Source organism: Perca flavescens, chromosome 13 (assembly GCF_004354835.1).
Source record: "Perca flavescens isolate YP-PL-M2 chromosome 13, PFLA_1.0, whole genome shotgun sequence".
Taxonomy (NCBI): Eukaryota; Metazoa; Chordata; class Actinopteri; order Perciformes; family Percidae; genus Perca; species Perca flavescens.
The window spans coordinates 5,960,835-5,981,365 of record NC_041343.1 but is presented as its reverse complement, the minus strand read 5'-3'; the positions used below and the strand labels follow the sequence as shown (position 1 = coordinate 5,981,365).

Sequence of the window (20,531 nt, the reverse complement as noted above, 5' to 3'; positions counted from 1 at the left end):
CAATTGAGAAAGAAAGTACTATCAGTCTGGAAAGGGTTATAAAGCCATTTCAAAGCTTTTCCAGCGAACCACAGTGACATATCTGTACTTTGAACCTTCCCAAGGAGTACAATCAACTCATCAAGAGGTGCCCCATACTTTTGACTTTCATGCCTCCACCATCAGGAAAAGACTGGGCAAAAATGGCCTGCATGGCAGAGTTCAAGGAGAAAACCACTGCTGAGCAAAAAGAACATTCTATCAATTTCTCCAGAACACATCTTGATGATCCCCAAGACTTTTGGGACAACATTCTCTAGACAAAAAGTGGAACTCTTTGGAAGGTTGTGTCCAAGTATATCTGGCGTATTTTCATAAAAAGAACATTATACCAACTGTAAAATATGGTGGTGGCAGTGTGATGGTCTGGGGCTTTTTTTGCTGCTTCAGGACCTGGAAGACTTGATAAAAGGAACTATGAATTCTGCTGTCTTCCTGAAGGAGAATGTCCTGCCATCTGTTCGTGTAAAGCTGAAACAACTTGGGTTCTGCAGCAGGACAATGATCCTAAACACACCAGCAAGTCCACCACCGAATGGCTGAAGAAAAACAAAATACTTTGGAGTGGCCTAGCCAAAGTCCTGACCTGAATCCTATTGAGATGTTGTGGTATGACCTTAAAAAGGCCGTTCATGCTCGAAAACCCTCTAATGTAACTGAATTAGGACAATTCTGCAAAGATGAGTGGGCCAAAATTCCTCCAGGACGCTGTAAAAGCCTCATTGCACGTTATCGCAAACGCTTGGTTGCAGTTGTTGCTGCTAAGGGTGGCCCAACCAGTTATTAGGTTTAGGGGGCAATCACTTTTTCACACAGGGCCATGATGGTTTGGATTTTTTTTCTCTTAATGATAAACACCTTCATTTACAAATTGCATTTTGTGTTTACTTGTGTTGTCCTTGACTATTGTTTAAATTGGTTTGATGTTCCGAAACACTTAAGTGTGACAAACATGCAAAGGAACAGGAAATGAGGAAGGGGGCAAACACTTTTTCACACCACTGTATCTGTACTTTACTTAAGTACAATCAAGAGTGCATACTTTTGACTTTTACTTCGTTACATTTTACACTTCTATACTTTCTACTCCACTACATTTCTACAACATTGCGTTACATTTTCGTTACATTTTCTGATCAGTTTTTCCCCCTGCCAAAACACCTTCCTTACCGCGGCCGTCCAGCTCCCGGTGCTGCTCGCGATATTACGAATCCCACTATGGCCACGCCAAGACCCGCCCTTCAATAGCGTTTATTGGCCAGGCGAGCACCGCTCCCGCTACAACCGCTGCTCCTGTCACTGCTGCTGCTCCTGATACTCTGCTTGGTCATATCATACGTGAAGCATCCGTTCACACAGGGTTAAATATCCAACCCGTATATTTATCTTAAAAACACTCCCAGTCCTCCTCAACTGTGAAGCCACCACGTACTTGTTGTCCAAGCCCTTGTTTTCTCGCTAAATAAAGGTGTGCAGCATTCACTGTCCCGTGGGAAATAATGCAAAGTCGAGCATCATGCAGATCACACTGACAGATAACCAGAATTAGTAGTAAGTCAGAATGTAAACTAGTTACATTAACCTAAAACTAACTTCATTGAAATGCCATAGCCCATACTGTTTTTCTTTTAATTTTTAGAATATAGACATTAAGAGAATAATCGTTATGCAAGTACTTTTAATACTTAAAGTACATTTAAAATCAGGTACTTTTTACTTTTACTTAAGTAGGGTTGTCATTGTGGTACTTCTACTTTTACTAAAGTAAATATGTCTCTGGTTATTTGTACTTCTACTTAAGTACTGAGATTCAGTACTTCCTCCACCACTGATTAAATAAAAAAAGACAAGGCATTAATCCAATTCATAAGATTGCGTTTTGTATGTTTTTAATACTTGAGACCTTTTTTAAACCGTTATTTTTCTATCTTCCATCACCGGAACAACATCTTACTCACTGTGTTATGCAAGCTTAATAAAAAATGCAAATCTATAGAGCCTGGGTGTTATGTAAGCATTTGAGTGTGGGTGAGGTTTCTCCTTGTATGTGGCCCATAACCTTGTTATAGCTCACTTCATGATATAAGTCCAGCTGGGTCCTGAAAGTGGATGCTTCATGTGTATTATTCATTTAACAGGATCTTGCTGTCCTGGCTGCAGTGGTAGCTGAGGCAGAACTGTGGTAAGTGACCTCTTTTGCTTTGCTTTGCTTTTTACAGTCATATTATTGAGCAGTTGGAGTGTGTGTGAAGTGCTGTTTTTGTATTTCAGTACTGTTAACATGTCTGTACTGGCACTGTTACATTTTAAGTTTATATAGATTTAATTATTCATTCATCCATCATTCAATTAAATCTGTATTTCAGATATTGGTGAGAGAAAAACGGTCCGTGTGTCTGAATGTAATGTTTTCTAACTGTTAGTGAACATTGCTGAAAAGGTATGGCTTGATGAGAGAGAGAGAGAGAGAGAGAGAGAGAGAGAGAGAGAGAGAGAGAGAGAGAGAGAGAGAGAGAGAGAGAGAGAGAGAGAGAGAGAGAGAGAGAGAGAGACCCGTATTAGCTGGGACACTTGAATGAATTTGAAGAATAGGTTTTTACATGCAGAGCAGCCAAAATACTGGGCCCTGGCTGGCAGACGGTACCAGCTTCTCCGATTCAAATGACGCAAACCTGCCTGATTGGAGGGATTCAAAAACTTGTAGCAGAGCGTCCACACAAAACCAAGTCCACTTGTGTTGGTTGTACTGCCACTAACCTGCTCCAATGGAGCCCATTAGAATGTGTCTTTTCATAGCATCTTGCATGTTTGAATATGTTGTCAACTTTGTTGTAAGACACACTAGCAATGGCTTCCTTCTGTTTACTAATATCAGTATTCGGTATTAGTATTCATGGAGTTTTGGAGTTTGTCTCCAGTATTATGGCCCATATACATATGACAACTTCTTCAAATGCATTCAATCAAACAAGTGATTCAGCACCAACCAAACCCCAGTAAAAACTGAGAAAAGAAATGTAAAAAAAAAAAGGGAACGATAAGGCTCAGTATAATGTAATATCCTTTCCACATGTGAAACGGCCGAATACAATTCCTCTCATGGAGTGACTGCAGCAACTGTGTGCACGTAACACCAATCAGTGTTACAGTGATTGTGACTTGCTACAGTGCTGTAAATGTCCCCACAGTATTATCACTGTCAAGTGGCTGTCCGGGTTCGGTTATGTGATCTTGTGAGGCAAAGCGGGCCCCACAAATTTAAGTACACACAGACACAACTAAAGTTCCCTGCCACACACACAAACACACACACACACTCACACACTCTGCGTCTGACCCGGGGGTCAAGGTGCACTGACTCTGAGGGTTGTCTAACTGGGCCTCTTGAAACTCTTGCCTTGCATTCCAGCGCCCGGAGGAGGGGGTTGTTGCAGTCAGGCATATTACAAGAGAGAGAGAGAGAGACCGAGAGGAGTGATAGAGAGTGAGAGAAGAGAGAGAGAGAGAAAGAGAGAGAGAGGAAGAAGTGGGGGTAGAAAGAAGCTGGAAGGTATTATGCATGATTTCCTTGAAGCTCAGGCTTGTTCCCTCCCACTTCTACGACACTGTAAGGGAAACGCTGAAAACTTGAACCTGCTATTCTCCAGCTGCCTCGGCCTTCCAGCTAGCTCACTTGTTTTCTTTCCCTGCTGTTCCCTCTCCTATGTGTCTCTCGCCTTCTCCCTCGCCCTCTCCCTGTTTCTCTCTCTCCCTTTCTCCGGGCTGTGTGTAACAGGATCACTTTGTTTCCGTTGCCTTTTTTTCCGCGGTGCTGCGGACACACATGGAGGAGAGGATTGGATTTGAGGAGATACTGACGGGGGTGCACAGCTGCAACGGTCCCCTCCATCTCCACACCAGGACTAATGCCGCCCCCCCCCTCCCTCCCTCTCTCTCTCTCTATCTCTCTCTCCCTGTGTGTTTGACTCTCCCTCTGTCGCACTCTCTCTCGGCTTTCTGCCTCCCGGAGGGGTGGGGGGTGCCATATGGGTGCTCAGAAAATTGGAAGTGGATCAGAGATAGACGAGAGAGGAATCTGTCATTCTTGGGCTCGGATGTCGGGATCTATGTGGTAAGTGCTCCCCTCTCTTTCTCACTCTTAGCACTTTTTGGAAGTTCTGTACCAGGAATCTCCATATGCCTGGATTCTCACTGTGTTTGACTCCGCGTTACTTTTGATTCATTTGTTGGCAGCAGTTACCTATTTTAAGTTTTATTGTTGGACTGGCAATTCTGTTTTTTGCGCATCAAAATGAAGACAAATTCTTCTTCCACTTCCCTTCGATGCGTTCGTGTTTCGTTGTTGCAATGAATTTGCCAGCCCTGGTGATACGGGAGGGCTTTGTGCATTCACATTTGCACCAAGTTTAGAGGGTCAAGGTGGAGTGAGAAGGGAGGTAGAGTGGAGGCCGACTGGGGGAAGGGATTTCGGAGGGGTCAAGGAGAATGGCAGCACAATGGCTCTGAAAACTTTTTTTTTTTTTTTTTTTTTTTTTAAAGTATGACATTGTCACTGCGGAACATGTGCCTGCCTCATAACCTGGAAACTACTGCATGTTTCAGCTGGCTTGTAGGAGCTTTATTTAGCGGATGAATTTAAACAGTTGCTCGGTGCTTTCACTTTTTCATAAGCTTGGAATTTTTAAGTCTCAGTTGAGTGCGGTTCTGAGACATTGAGCATCAGAGTTTTGACACACCCTTACCATCTAACAGCTGTTACACACTTTTATTGTCTCATTATATATATTTATATGAATAGGATATATAGATATATATTTTTTTTTTCTTTCACAAAAATGATACCATAGAAGCATAAAAGCAATCAGACCGAAACTTAGGATTCCAAGTTCACAGTATTTCTTGAAGACTGAGCCACGTTTCAGATTTAATCAGCCCAGGATGCATTGCTTCATGAATCCAGATTTTGTGAATAGCATTGCTGAAAGGTGGCTTGTTGCAGATTATTAGCAGTTGGTTCATCTCCATAGAAACAGGTCATGGTAGATGTTGCTGACAGTGCAAACTAATGCATTACTGCAGGCCGACTGAATGGCTCCATTATGTGATAAATGTAAGGGATCCCTCTTGAGCACTGGACTCGCATACAGCCGTTAAAGCTACACGCTTGTTTCTGTTTAAATACGTATGGTATATTTTACAGTAATGATGGTGATGAGGAATTATTGCAGGTAACATTCCCCATGAAAATAAATAATATAGAATTAATAATGTTGCCTAAGTTCTTTACAAGTTAGCAGTACTGAGAGAAACTATGAAAAGTCTTCTTTCTTCTATTTCCTTTTCATGTATTTGCAAACTAAAAGAACGCGTGTGAGAATGTGTGCGAGTCTGTGAAAATGAACTGAGTTGAGTAAGTGAGTGAGTGAGTGAGTGAGTGAACTCCTTTTAGGAAGCTATTGAACTTGAGAGCTGTGATTTATGTGTCTCACCTTGATGGTTCGTTGGCAGTTTGGGGTTTTGACCCCACTCCCTCGTCTCTTTGAAGAAAATCCGAACCCGTCTCTCCGACTGACTCACTCTGTGCCTCCCTCGCTCCCTTCCTTCATTAGACATCTTAGTAACATGGGAATGACGTGTCTCGACCGGCATTAATGGACTCAGCTCTCCTGTGAAAAGTGGTATTTTAAGCAAGAATTGCTGAATTTAGTTGTGCCTGTATGAATGTATTGTTAGCCTGCTCTCTGTGCAGTATAATGTTTTTTTAACTGACTAAGCTTGATTGGAAGCTTTGCTGAATTTCAGCCAGTACCACTCCTTCATAATTACACACAAACTGCTGCAGAATCTAGTTCTCTATTTTGGGCATGTGGGTCACAATCTAATAATTCAGCACACTGCATACCTGCACAATGTAGACCCAAGTTACTGTCAAAAAGTTGAGGTGGCTACTGCTTCAGCTCTATAACATGACAGAAAGTACAAGCATGAATTGCCTGCTCAGCTCTGGGAAATAGAAGATACATGTGTGGATTACTTTCTTGTAAATCCAAAGTTTCACATTTTTCAACACTTGAACAAATCTAAAAATCCCCAAATGAAGTCAGGAACACATCTGTGTTGTCTGCTATCCCAAGTCCTTCTGTGCCTTGATGTTCAGGGGAAGGCAGTTGAACACTTTTTACATTCAAAATACTTTAATCGTCCATCAAGGCACAATCTGAGGTTTGTCGAGTTTTTTTGTGTCATGTAATTTTGTAGGTTTTTCGACACCAGAATTAGCTGTTGGCTATGTTTATATATTTCAGTTGGAGTGATAGTCATCTGGTACATTTCTATAAATCATAAATCACAATTAGGGATGCACCGATCCGACTTTTTCAGTACCGATACCGATGCCAGGGCTTTGTGTATCTGTCGATACCCGATACCGATCTGATACCGTTGCTGAATTAATAATAAACTGTATACCTTCCACCTTATACCTTCCTTCCACCATATGGAAGAGAGTAAAGGCACCAGACCTTCCTAACTAAGCATTACTTTCCTAACTAAGACAAAATAACATAGATGTAATGTATTGAATTCTTATTTATTTGTTATTTAAAAAACTGTGCATTCAAATCGAAAATATAATGTAATCAAACATTTCTTGAAATAAATTTAAATAAATAATAATGGGCCACCTTTTATATAGGTTTATAATGGCTTATTCTACTGTCAGGAGTACATAGAATATCTCAAAAACATGTTAATGTCATCATGTTTACTAAAAGCTTTTATTACTAAAGGGTTTTGCTCCACGACATTATTGTTATATATATATAACAATAATGTCGTGGAGCAAAACCCACGACATTATTAATTAAAAGTAATTTTAGGTGAGTTAAAACGTTTCTGAATTCATAGGAGTACAGGTACTTCAAAAAAAGACTGCAGTGTTTTGTGTGTCACTATGAAGTCAGTTGGTATGGTACAGTTCATGCTGGATTTTTTTTAAATCTGCAAGGTATTTAATTTATTTAATTTTTTTAATCTGTTGTACGTCTATACATGATCTTAGTTGTTTGTTCTCTTTTTTTTGCCAGATGAAGATGTGTCGCAAAATAACCTGTCTGACCTCCACAGCCAATTTTAGCTTCTCCCTCATGCCTTCTCTGGTTATAAATTAGCCCAGTTGCTGTTTACAAGCAGTGAAAGGAAAAGCTCACTTAGTAGCAGTGATTTATTAGTTGTTAGCCTGCTGCTGCCATGTGAATGACAGAGGTGCCATTCAGGATGAAAACAGAAACTCTGAAAGCAGGCAGGATCTGACTTCTTCAGGAAATAGGAGGTGGTTTCCTTTTCTGCCACTCAACCAAGAGAAGAAATGCATGATTTACCTTTTAGCATTCCTTCCAAAGAAAATGTTTAGTCATGGAGAGAGCATGTTAATAGTGCAAATCCCTACTCCGCATGAGTTGTTGGATAGCCATAAGGACCTTAAGAAACTATAGGGAAAGAAATATAAAATGTAAAAGTAAAATTGAAGCACTTTTGTTCTTAATCTATTTACATTTCATCACCTCAACACAAAATCTGTTACCGGCAGTGGCACTTGAAATCCATTTGCTGTTGCCCCAAAAAGCACTTATTTTTTTCCACGCCTGGTGGCTCTTTCGTCAAGGCACTGCTTTGCTATTGGTTCATTCTGTAACCTTTTAGGTGCGTGTGCCAAACCAGCACACTGAAAGAAACCAGGCTACATGGTGCATGCCAAGAGTTATGTTCAACGTAGAAGAGTAATCCATCTCTGTAAATCGAGTTGTGCGTACTCTGATTACGACCTTAATGCGAGTAAGATAACGTTGTTAAGATGTTTGTATGACAGTCCCAATAATCTCAGTATTGCCTTACTGGGGTAGTGATTGGATTACTAAAGAGCAGGTAAACACAATGAGTGACAACTCTGTTTGCCTCTCCCATTCTGTCTACAACCCTTTCTGTCGCACACAGAAGTATTTAGGCAAAAAATCCAATTTCTTACCTCCTTGAAAAAGGAATATTTAAAATTAACAAACCTCAGACCTTCAGGCCCACTACTGAATTCTATCTACCTCACAGACAGTAGACCAATGGCAGACACCAGTTACACTCTTGAGCCTGGACGAAGATGCCTCTTTGTGAAGTTTTGCTGACTAATGTGGGCACACAGTGTGTGACTGTGAATCCATGCTGTTCCAGGAAGGAATATGATGTGAACAGTTATGAGAAAAACTGCTCCAACAATGCAGCTGTTCATGCAGTCCAAGGAGTTCATAACCCTGGGGGCCAAGGCAGCAGGAGCCTGGCTGACGACATCTTGTCCCAGCACCCTTGTCTCTTTTTAGTGCTTGAACAGATCTGACTGGCACTATCATTACTCAGTGCAAACCTGTAATTACCAAGACGTTACCTAGCTTTACCAAACGCAAATGTCTGAATCAGTTGGATTGGACATCAAACGGGCTTTACCCCGCCAGCTCCCTAGTACGAAGTCCACGTAATGTCCGGTTGAGCCCAAAGTGTGAGAATTTACAGCAAGCGGGTGGGCGTGTTGATTACGTTTTTATCGGCTCATTCAAAACCGGAAGAAAACAAACATCCAAGGGTTTAAGAATGAGGGGGATTTACACAAAGATGGGAACAAAAATGTCTAACTGGAGAGATGACGAGATTCGTGAACTTCGTGAAACAGTCACCCGAAAGTTCGTTCCCGAAATTTAAGGAATGGCAAGAGACACGGTTGTTTGTGACCAAATTGCCAACGGCTCCATGACACAGTGTAATCAGCGTCATGTATCATCATCATCATGTTTCTAGAGAGGGTTTTTGTCCTGGCAATCTGTGCCAAGCATATGAGTGAACCATGTCTCTTCTTTGTGGTTGATTGTTTGAGGTGTCTTGTCTGCATTCCTTGTTTTCCCTAAAATACTGTGAAACTGTGGAAGAAATAGTTTTGTTCACCCTGTGTCCAGTCAGATCTCTCTGGTCTTCTAGCATGTACCAAACTCTGGGATGCATTCCTAGTCATTTCTTGTGTGCTATGCTGGTAAGGAACTTCTCTGAGTCTCTTCCATTGACTTGTTAACACTTTTATAAACTCCTGTTGTCAAGGCCCTGCAGTCCTGAGCAGTGCTGTGGCTCACTCCACCAGGATGGAAGCTTCTGTACTAAGAGGATTCTCAGTCCATCTAATGGACATGCAGCCTCTGTGTAAATCACTCAGTTCATGTGGCACCAGAGTTGAGCTGCCGTAGTTTGAATTCAGACATCAAGTGATATTCTTAAGACTAAGATCATTTTTTTTACTAGAGATGCACCAGTCGATCGGTCGGTGACTAGAATCGGACGATTATCAGCTTCCTAAGCCATGACTGGTGACTGGCCGATCAGTCTCAGATATAGCCAAACTGTGGCGCGCACAGCGGCACAGACAGAAACCGACTACTGTCACCGCAACACACGCAGTGTTGGCAACTTGGCGACTTTCTTGCTAGATCTAGCAACTTTCCAGACCCTCATAGCGACTTTATTTCTAAAAAAGCGACTAGCAACAAATTTAGTTCAAGTAGTTTTCATTTATTCAAATATAGTATGTTGTAATTCATTCCCATGCATGCTGCTCAGAGTATTATTATTATTATTATTATTATTATTATTACATGTCATTTAGCTGACGCTTTTATCCAAAGCGACTTACAATTAAGTGCTTTCAACTTTGAAGGTACAAACTCGAGACAACAAGTAGTAAATGCAAATACATTAGCTTTAAATAAGCAAAGCTTCAAAGATACATGCAAGTGCAGGTTCAAGAGTTGTTGTTTTTTTTTTTTATCCGAGGTGTAGTTGGAAGAGATGGGTTTTTAGCCTTCGGAGGAAGATGTGTAGGCTGTCAGCCAGAATAATTGCAGTGACCGGCTCTTCTCTTCAGGCAGGAAGACTCGCCGCAGTTATGAGTTAATATAATATGATGCACACACCTTTACATTCTTGTAAATAGATACTGATTCATTAATAGTTTTGTATTAATAAATAAATAAATAGATGAATAAATATATATATTTTGAGGTTGATAATAAATAGTTGACTCTCCGGTTTTAAGGTATTCCATGGAAACAACTTAAACTTCATGAAAGACAGTGACGATGACATTATGGGTCATTAGCATAACTTACTTTGATTAATAGTATCAAGGACAGCTGGATGCAAGATGCCATTCAACACTAAGATAATGTTGACAGATGATATGCATCATAACTCAGATTCTTTTTTGAATTATTAATGACTTGAGCCAAGTCCTGGGCCTTCTCAGTGGAAAGTAATACAGATGTTTAGTGTTTTCTGTAATAAATGAAAACCCATGGCTACATTTTAAATTTAATCTAGCATTGCCATATGAATGAGAAGAGTACAACAACATGTTGGTCTTTGAACTGTGAACGTATTTGAAGTGACATAAAAAAAGATATTGCAAAGACAATGAAGTTACAGCTTGCATGCATGCACGCACACACATGCATACACACACACACACACACACACACACACACACACACCGACATACACAGCATTGAATTCTAGCACAAATGGCCCCCAATGGGTTGGTTATAAAGGGGGTGATGTCATGTCTGTGATGGAGACTGTGTGTCCCTTTACCAGTGATCCATTTCTTATCCTGCTGTCCGCACTGACACAAAGCAGAGAGAAAGAAAGGAAGGACAAAAGAAAGAAAGCGGTCGTTTATTTTGTATCCCGTTCCCCACCACCTTCCAGCCAACTTTTTCTCTGCCATTAAAGTGTCCCTATGGTGAGTGAAAGGGTGCTAACATCAAACTTGCTAATGCTATTTACACCCATGATTTGAAAAAGTGCTGATCTTTGTTTGTGCTTTGGTGCATCCAATTTACATACATTATTGCACATCAGTTATTATCTTATTTTGTGTTCCATCAAATTGAGAGGCTTTTATTTTGGACAGTTGCCTGTTTCTCAGGTCAAGAGATCATCAGCAATTTGTCTGCTTGTCTTTGAGCTGACAGGAGCTTGTCCTCCTTGTTTGCCAGCGAAGGGGGTTGGGGAGCCCATACGGAGCTCAGGCGCACACTGGGAAATGGCTTCCAGTGCATTTAGTATTTCCTCTTTTGGGGGCAGTCCGGTGTGGTGTAGCGGGGTCGTCGCGTCAAAGCCGTTGCCGCGAGGAGGGGTGGCGGTGCTGGATAATGCAGACACAATGGGCTAAGGCAAACATTAGGAATGAGACAAAGGACTCTCCACTCAAGTCACAGGGGGGCAACTCTTCCCATTATCTAGGGAAATGATCTTAGCTGAGGGACTTTTTCTTTTTAAACCCATCAGCAAATTAGGGGCTGCGCTGAGTTGCTATGTATCTCGGTCCATGATCAAAGCCCGAAGAGGGCTTCTGTTTATAGACGCCAGGCTGTAAAGCATAGGATAGCAGTCACAACACGACACAAGATGGGGGCCGTGTTAGCACCGAGCATGCTATCATGACCATGTTATCATTGTCACAGCCCGGGTATTTACTCATGGGAAGTGGAGGATAAGTTCTTTCTCATCTACACTAAAAACACCAGCAGCACCATATGTCATAGGGTCAGCCGAGGGTTCCCACACCATATGCACCCACTACTGTTTAAATTAGCCACAATACAACCGCGCTATCGCTCCTCTCTCAGAATTGCTTAGTTCAGATGGGGGAGAAAAAAAAGCAACTTCAATGATCAATTGATTATCAAAATAGTTGGCGATTAATTTTCTGTCGATCAACTAATGGATCAATTAACCACTTGTTTCAGCTCTCCTAACCACTTCAGTGCTCGCCTGTAGCCAGGTCAGCTTTTAGCATTTTTTATTAGCTAATCAGCCTGTCAAGTTGTGCTCTAATTTACTACTTGAAAACAAGGCGTCAATTACACGGTAATTACACGCTCTTAGAGCTACTGCTTAACGGCGAGACATTATGAACGTTTGTTCTGCAGTCTCTCAGTAAACATGCAATTTACTTTTAGGGTTGTTCAGCCACTAGGACACAATATATAATCAAAGCAATTAACCTTTTTTTAGGATCAAATGTAGAAAAAGTTCACCGTTAAAAAAAAGGCTGCGACATATCACTTTTTTGTGTTAGTTGAAAGAAAGAATACGTAGAAAACTGGAAACTGTCGTTCTTTTTTTTAGCACTGCCTTTTTACGTTCAATTCAGTGTTCAGTCTGTTCAATAAAAGAATGTTGGAAATGATTTCCTTTCATTTGTTTTGAATTTAACAAACAGTTTGTTGTATTTTAGCCGAATACTGAAAGCAGCAGAAAGGCAGAACTGAGTACACTTTAATATCTGTTTATTTATCGCACGTAATATCGTTATGGCCATATTCAACGGTACCGCATAGTTTCCTCATATCGTGCGGCCCTAGAGCAACAACCGTAGACCGCAGAACTCTATTTTAGGAATCTTCAAAATGGCTCAAGTGAGTGTCTGTATTCACATGTGGTTGTCCATACTTTGTGTGCTTATTTTTTTTTATTTATTTTTTTTTGGTCTGAAACCCTATGCGTGTTTGTGTGACTGAAGGGCCATTATGGGACAGGCTTTTAAGGGAGATCTGGGAAGTGGAAACCTAATACTGCCTGACTGCTGCTCTTGTGTACATGAACCCCACAGCTGCTGGAGAGAGAGAGGGAGGAGGGGTAGAGGAGATCGCGGTGCGCTCAGTAATTACTTGTCTGGTTTTGTATTGACCAGTCTGGTGCTTAGGCCTTGGGGACTGTTAAATTTGCTATTGAAACTGAAAGGATTATGCACCCAAAAGAAATTAAACGGGAGCAATGAATAGATTGTGAGCCACATAGTGGACTACTGTTTTTTTTTTTTTTATTTATTTATTTTCTCCTCCTCCTGTTCCTTCTCCTCCTTTCACCGGCCTTCACTCTCCTTCAGTTAGACAAGGTTGTATTTTTCCTGTCAGAAACGGCTGTTTTTCATCTTCTAGGTAAATTGAAAAAATGCACTACAGGGTCTTGACAGTTTTATGTCGTGATAATGACACCGCATTTTCAGACCCGTTAAAAAAAAAATAAAATAAAAAAAATAAAACTTGTTCGGAAATCCTCAATCACTTCCGCATGTTAGCTGTTGAAGGGTGGGATGTCGCGAGGGTGTAATGAAATCTGTTTGAATGCAGACGCGGTGATTGTTGTGAATCTTCTGCCTGGACCGCCCAGAGGGGGGGCGGGGGGCGGAGAGAGAGAGAGAGAGAGAGAGAGAGAGAGAGAGAGAGAGAGAGAGAGAGAGAGAGAGAGAGAGAGAGAGAGAGAGAGAGAGAGAGAGAGAGAGAGAGAGAGATTTGTGTCTCTGTTTACTACTTATTACAGGTCAGGAAGGAACATCCTCCACATGCCTGCAGAGGCTTCTGGCCCACAGAGACTCCATTCCCTGTTACATCCACGTCCAACACGGTCAAACTGTCACCAGTTTAGTATCAGAAGAAAAAAAAATCCGCTTCAGACCAAACTGTAACACAATCCCTTTGTAATGACTTCCAACGTCTGCTAAGCAGGCCAGCGCTTCGTGGGGGGGTGGGGGGGAGTTTAAAAAAAAACGTGGCTGTAAGTCGAAGGATTGTGATGAATGGACTGTATTAGGCCTGCAACTCACGATTATTTTCACTGTCAATTAATCTGTCGATAACTTTCTTGATTCATTGATCAGTTGTTTGGTCTATAAAATGTCAGAAAATTGTGAAAAATGTGGATCAGTTTTTTCCCAAAGCCCATCCCTCAAATATCTTGTTTTGTCCACAACTCAAAGATATTCAGTTTACTGTCACAGAGGAGAGAAGACACTAGAACAGTATTCACTTTTAACAAGCAGGAATTTTTCATAAAAAAATGACTTGAATCCGATTATCAAAATAGCTGGCGATTAATTTTATAGTTGACAACTAAGCTCTAGACTGCATTTACATAACACTCTTCTACCTGAACGGACAAAGCCCTTTTTGCCTCTCATTCATACACACACACACACACACACACACACACACACACACACACACACACACACACCTCTACGATGCATGAAGTGTCTGGGTTTTCCACCAACATTGACAAAACAAACCTCCAAAGAAATTAGTGCTGCTCAATTGATGAAAATTGGATCAAAATCTCAATTATGGACTAGTGCAATATCCAAATTGCAGGGGGGCAATATTTATTAAAGATAAAATATGTGTCAAACCATTCTGAATTAAGTAGTGTGGTGCTGCAGAGACGTCCCGGCCTACACATCCTATCCTACAGACCAAAGAAAAGATCTCCGTTTGGTACAGATCCTCGCAAAAATCACACTATAATCAGTTTTGACATGCGAGACCGGCCCATCGTGAGCAACTCTTGGTTCAGTGTCTTGCTCAAGGACACTTGGACCAGGGTGATGAGAACCCTGCCATTATTGGTCAACCCGCACTGAAGCGAGGGCTCCTTGCTTCAGTGCGTTAACGTTAGCCTCCAATCTGCATGGAGCGCTCGAACCGGCTGAACCCGGAGCCCTGAGTGTATCTAGTGGATGATAGAGCGGTGATGTCATGTCCCCTCTCACTGTTTGTGTAGCTGGCAGAGGCCGGCGTGCTGCTGGAGAGGGTCGCACACGGACTCAGTCCAGACCACAGCAACCCAGTAGGACACTGTCCAAAAAAACTAGGATCAAATCAAGTCTCCTTTTTATGTCCCTGCTGCCACAAAAATCGTTTTTTTTTGTGTATGTGTGTGAGTTTCTGGGTTTCTCTTTGATTCTGTTTTGACATGACGATTTCAAATCTTGAACCAACATTCCATGTTTGTTTTTTTTTAATCAGTTTGAGTCTCTTGTAACTTTTTATTTTTTTTTAACCGGACGGGAGTGAGCGCTCTTTGTAGATAAGACTATATGTCTTATCTACAAAGAGCGCTCACTGTTAATACAATCGGGTAGAGATCTCCCTTTGTGATTATCACAGCGTAAATACGGGAGGGCCTGTGCACAGGTGGCTGGCGCTGGGCTGATGCTAACCAGACCGGACTGGTGTCTGCACGTGGGAAAGAGATCCCTGCTGTAATATCACAGAAAGCACCACACTCTAAGAAATATCCATGTATTACCAGTTTGTATGGCCGTATATATTTTAACAGAGATTGTGCGTAGAACTTTATTCACAGTTGTATTTCGGTTTTATTTATATTTCGAATTGCATTATGGGACATTTATTTGTGCTCCGACAACTAACGTAGTTATTAGCGTAGCTAGTCACAACACCGTTAGCGTGAATTATCAACCAGCACGTGGACTAGCGGGAGTCAAAAGCGCCAAAAAAAGAGTTTGAAGCGTTTAAAAAAGCATCATAGCTTCAAAGCGTAAAAAAATAAATAAAACATTGAAACAACTGGCAAAAGCGTACAAAACAATTTAAGAACAGATCTAATTTCAGAAGTTTTACTAACTGAGCAGCTTTGTCTGCGAGAAAAATAACCAAACTAACAGAAACTGTTTAGTTTTGTTAGTGCAGCTACACACAAAAGGTCTGTTCTGAATTACGGGACAAAGTCCCGGTAATGAGCTGCCAGAGGTTTTTCTGTTGTTTTAGGGATTTATTTCTTAGAGTGCGGTCTTTTTAGTTATTTTTTTAACTCTATCATACAGCGGATGTTTTTTCACATTAAGATATCACCGTGCAAATGAATGAACAACGGCATAGTCAAACTTTGAAGTTTGGGTTGGACTCGGACCTGCGGCCCCTTTGCCGCATGTCATCCCCCCTTCTCTCTCCCCTTTCATGTCTTCATCTGTCCTATAATAATAATAATAATAATAATAATAATAATAATAATAATAATAATAATAATAATAATAATAAAGGCCTAAAATGCCCAAAATGTCTCACAGCGACTGGTCCTAACAAATGTCACCTGTGTCTCACAAGGGGAGACTAGGGGAGGCAAAATCCCTGCTGCCTGACTGGCTCCTTCTAAACAAAAGCATGTCCGTCCACATCTGGCTGTACCGCAGCGATTAGCAGTGACAGATCTTTCCGAGCAGTACGATTCACCGCGCTTCAGGCCCAAAGAGTTGTGAAAAATGGAGGCCCGTGTCAGGGAAGAGGAACCGCTGAGAATCCTCCCTCTGCCGGGGATTCGATCTCACCCGCTGAACTTACCTTAATGCACTTACTTGCACATGGCGTGGTTTTAATTAAATTACTCTGCGATGTTGTTGGAAAACAAGCGGGCCGTTTGGCTTTCTCTGCTACGTGGAACGAGTTTGGGTTCCAGTTTGTTTGGGATTCCTGCACCGCGGGCCAGCCAGCAGTGCATGCTGCTCCCGACATCAGTAAAACACATTGGGGTTATTTGTTTTACAAAGCCTGCACTTTACACACACACACACACACACACACACACACACACACACACACACACACACTACTGGTAATAAGTATGGACTGAAACACATTTGTTTTGTAACTGTTTTATTCCCATTATCATGGCTCAAACTTTAATCGGTGCGTGATTGCATCCACACCAGATACAAACAGATTCTAAAATGTTCAAGCTTTTATTATTGCCGTAAAGCCTGAGATACAAAAAAACGTGAAGTCAGATTTAAGGTCCTATTTCCTCTTTAGCCAAGAACAACAGAAAAAAGATCCTACATCAACATAAACTGAATTGGTCTTTTTTTTCTCTAATTGAACAAAAATGAATGACATATGTATCCGGCCTGTTTACGTTTTTTCTTCTTCATTTTAATACCTTTTTCTTCTTCATTTTAATACCTTTTTTTTTCTCATTTTAATACCTTTTTTTCTTCTCCCCAGACCTGGCTAGTTACTATCAGCAATGACTACCAAATGAATTGGATAATCAGAAGGCAACGATAAAAACACAAGATGATTATGTTTTCTGCAAACATAATCGCTGTAACAGCTGCTAAAACGATCCTACATTAGTTTGATTACCAGGTTCTCCGCAATGCACTTACTGTAGTTCATCTCAGCAATATTTCTGATATCTTTAAAAGGTGGCTCCGTCCCATTCTGATCATAGCAAAGGTCCCCTGTGCTTCACCGCATCTCTTACTGTGTGAACAATGGGATTTAATGGGTTCTTATTTCAGGCCTCAACACAATAAAAAGCAGCATTGTGTATTTACTTGTATTTTTTTTTTTTTTTTTTTTTTTTTTTATCGCTGGGGGGGAGTTAGTGGGTGTTGGAGTAGTTAGTTTTGGGAGTGCTGTGTGTATGTGTGAATGTATTTTGTATTTTCTGTATATTTGTCTTAAGGACCCCCTCGATTCATCTATCTATTTTAAATGACGTGTGTGTGTGTGTGTGTGTGTGTGTGTGTGTGTGTGCGTGCGTGTGCGTGTGCGTGTATGCGTGCGTGCGTGCTGACTGAGCTTTGCCTCTATTTAGGGGTCTCCCCTCCCCTTGTCTGTCCTGGTAATAGATGGCCCCATCGCTCGGGGTTTGATCCCACCTTTAAACAGCTATAGGACTGTGGTTTGTCTCCGGTCAAACGATGGAGTGGAACAATAGGAGCGTGTGTGTGTGTGTGTGTGTGTGTGTGTGTGTGTGTGTGTGTGTATTAGGAGGCCCACGTCTGTCCCAAACACATGCAGAAGCACGTGATGGCGCGGCGTTGATGCTGCCCAGCTTCAGCCTGGGCCTGCCAGGTAGCAGTGAGAGGATACAGGACGTCCAGGGTATGCAGCTCTGTGCTCTTCTTGTGTTTTTCGTTTCTAGTCTGTTTTTATTGCATCACGGCTTCATGGTTCTGGGTTTTTGCTCGACGCGTACGTCTGGGCATCATGTTCATTGCCGTTTCTGTGCTTTCCTGCTGTTTGTCTTTCAGGAGAAACCCTTTGTCTAGCTCAAGCCTTTATGCAGTGGCTGGGATGTCGCCTGCACAGAGCTGCTCTTGTGTATATGTGTGTGTGTGTGTGTGCCTGATGATAAAGCGTTTCTAAATACGTGTGTGCTATTGTGTTTGGATTCCTAAGCTGCTAGGCTGACAGCAGTGTTGACCTTGGCTGGGTTTAAATGTGTGTGGAGAGGAGATAGAGAGAAAGAGTTTTGTGTGTTTGAACGCAGTTTTGTTATCCTTTTTTTATTATTCTATCTAAATGGGCCTATGATGCCAATATTTCTGTTATTTGCCATGGGAGAGGATGTAGAGTCCTCCCTGCGAATGTGTGTGTTTTCTCACCTTGCGGAGGCTCCCTGGGACAAGGACCTTGCTTGTTTTTTTTTCTTTAGCATATTCCACATTCATATGGAAATGGAGGGCAGAGGAGGGACAGAATCTCCCATCAACTTGATCTTAGTCATGAATAGCTGCCAGTGTTTGGACTGCCCCAGAGCTGGCTTTAAGGCAGTGACCAGCCTCTGCCCCCAGACTACAGAGCCCAGCACATTTTCAGCTGCAACACACACACACACACACACACATATACACACACATGCGCGCGTGTATACGCTCCCATACAAACGCTTACACCAGAGATAACAAAAAGCAGATGCTCATAATTGCACTCACACAATTAGATACACTTGAGCACTTGGGAACACTGAGCGCTGTCTCTCTCTCTGTCACTTTCTCACAGACACACATGCTAAATCCCAGCGAGACGCCAGTGTTGCAATACTTCTTTTTTTATTTTTTATTTTATTAACCCTCACTTGCCTCTTTTGCACCCCCAAACCATCCCCATACACATACGCCGGTACTCCTTTAGCAGGAAGAAGGGCAATTCATTTTTATTTATATTTTTTGTTATGCATTTTATTGTCAAACTGGCCAGAAAATTATGCAATACCCAAATAATGAAGTACTTAAAAATGTAAAGAGCAGTTAGTGGTACCGTTTTTATTTAATTACATTTAACAATAAAATTGGACTATTACTGTGTGTGTTTATCTGCCTTTTGGGATAAAAGAGAATGGCATGAAAGAATTTCTACATTTTTTTAGAATAGCTGCAATTAAAAACGGATAGAAATTCAGTGCGAGTCATCCAAATATTTTTGGTGGTTTTGTGTGCGTAGATAAATACTGTAACAGGATTAATAAAATTGTTCATTGCCACAGAGAGAATGCACGGGCCTCGGTTGGATTAAGGCCATTTGCTTCCACCGTGCTGTCTGTGAATGAACATTGTATTTGCGGAGTCCCGTTTCTAATACATTATGAGTGTGTTTCCTTCTCGAGCGTCTGTGATCCGACGGGCCTCCCAGACCGGGCTGCTGCGGTTGGATCTAGCAGCAGGGATCCATCAAACAAGATTTGTCTCGGTGGATATGCTGGTTTTGTGCTCCAGGATTAGAGCCCCACCACCCATATTCAGCCCTGGTCTGAGTTACTTTGGGTTTCATACATCCAGACAGTCACATGTGTGGTTTAATTCAATTAGTTACCAATTATTTTATTATTCCCTTTTTTTTTTTTTTTTTTTTTTTTTTTTTTTCTTTGTTTTTTAAATTATCTCAGTTTGGCTTATTTCAGTAATCCAAACATTTCACAAAATATCATAAAATAAATTAAAAGTGCAAACTTGCTTTTCTTATTCATTTCAATTAAATACCCAAACTGCTTTTTTTTAATTTTATTTTAAATTAGGGTATTTCAAGAAAGCACATTTTTGTTAATTTCACAAAGATTGCAGGATTTGTTTGGCATATATTACAGTTTTAACATTTTGTTTTTCATTTTTATTTTAAAAAATATGAAATTATTTACTGCCATAATATGGAAGATATTGAACACTTTCCAAATATTGACTGCAACACTTCTTTTGTCTGGCAAATTTGCCTTCATAGAATTGTTTTAGATATTATTTTCTATTATTTTCTATTTTTTATGGTATTTTTCCAGTGGCTGTTTTGTGACATTTTGAGAGTTTGTTGTTGTGTTCAGTCCGAGCATAATATTATCTGACAAGCTGAAGCATGGCATGTCGGCCCTCAACTTATAGGCACAAGTGTTCTATAAAAAGAGCAGCGTGTTGCAGGAGAGGCCTCTCTCTCTCTCTCTCTCTCTCTCTCTCTCTCTCTCTCTCTCTCTCTCTCTCTCTCTCTCTCTCTCTCTCTCTCTGTCTCTGTGTGTGTGTGTCTGTTTTGTCTCTCGATTAGCACCCATTCAGGAGACAATGAGTTAGAGAAGCAGACAATGGGCTTGTTAACACACACGTGCATTAGTGAATCAGTGTGTGTGTCTTTGTGAGGGAGGGGACACTCCTCTCAGTGTTATGACGGGAGTCTTTCACCGACGATACACTCCACTCCAGCACCACAAGTGTCCGGCTACTGAATAGGGAGGATTTGTTGCTCTACACCTAATTAAACAGTGCTTTGAGTAGTGGTTGTGGTGAGGGGGCCCTTTGTTCCAAGTCACCTTCCCAGAGCTTAATGTTTGACTTTGGTGAC

General features: G+C 41.3%; 1 long non-coding RNA gene across 1 annotated transcript in view; it reads left to right on the top strand.

Moving 5' to 3' along the window:
• The window catches only part of LOC114567084 (uncharacterized), a 77,192-nt gene that overhangs the window by 17,825 nt on the left and 38,836 nt on the right, over positions 1-20,531 (top strand). Inside the window, exons 2-3 of the long non-coding RNA XR_003694116.1 lie at positions 2,178-2,221; positions 3,815-4,150. This is a non-coding gene — a long non-coding RNA (uncharacterized LOC114567084). The remainder of the gene's footprint in view (positions 1-2,177; positions 2,222-3,814; positions 4,151-20,531) is intronic.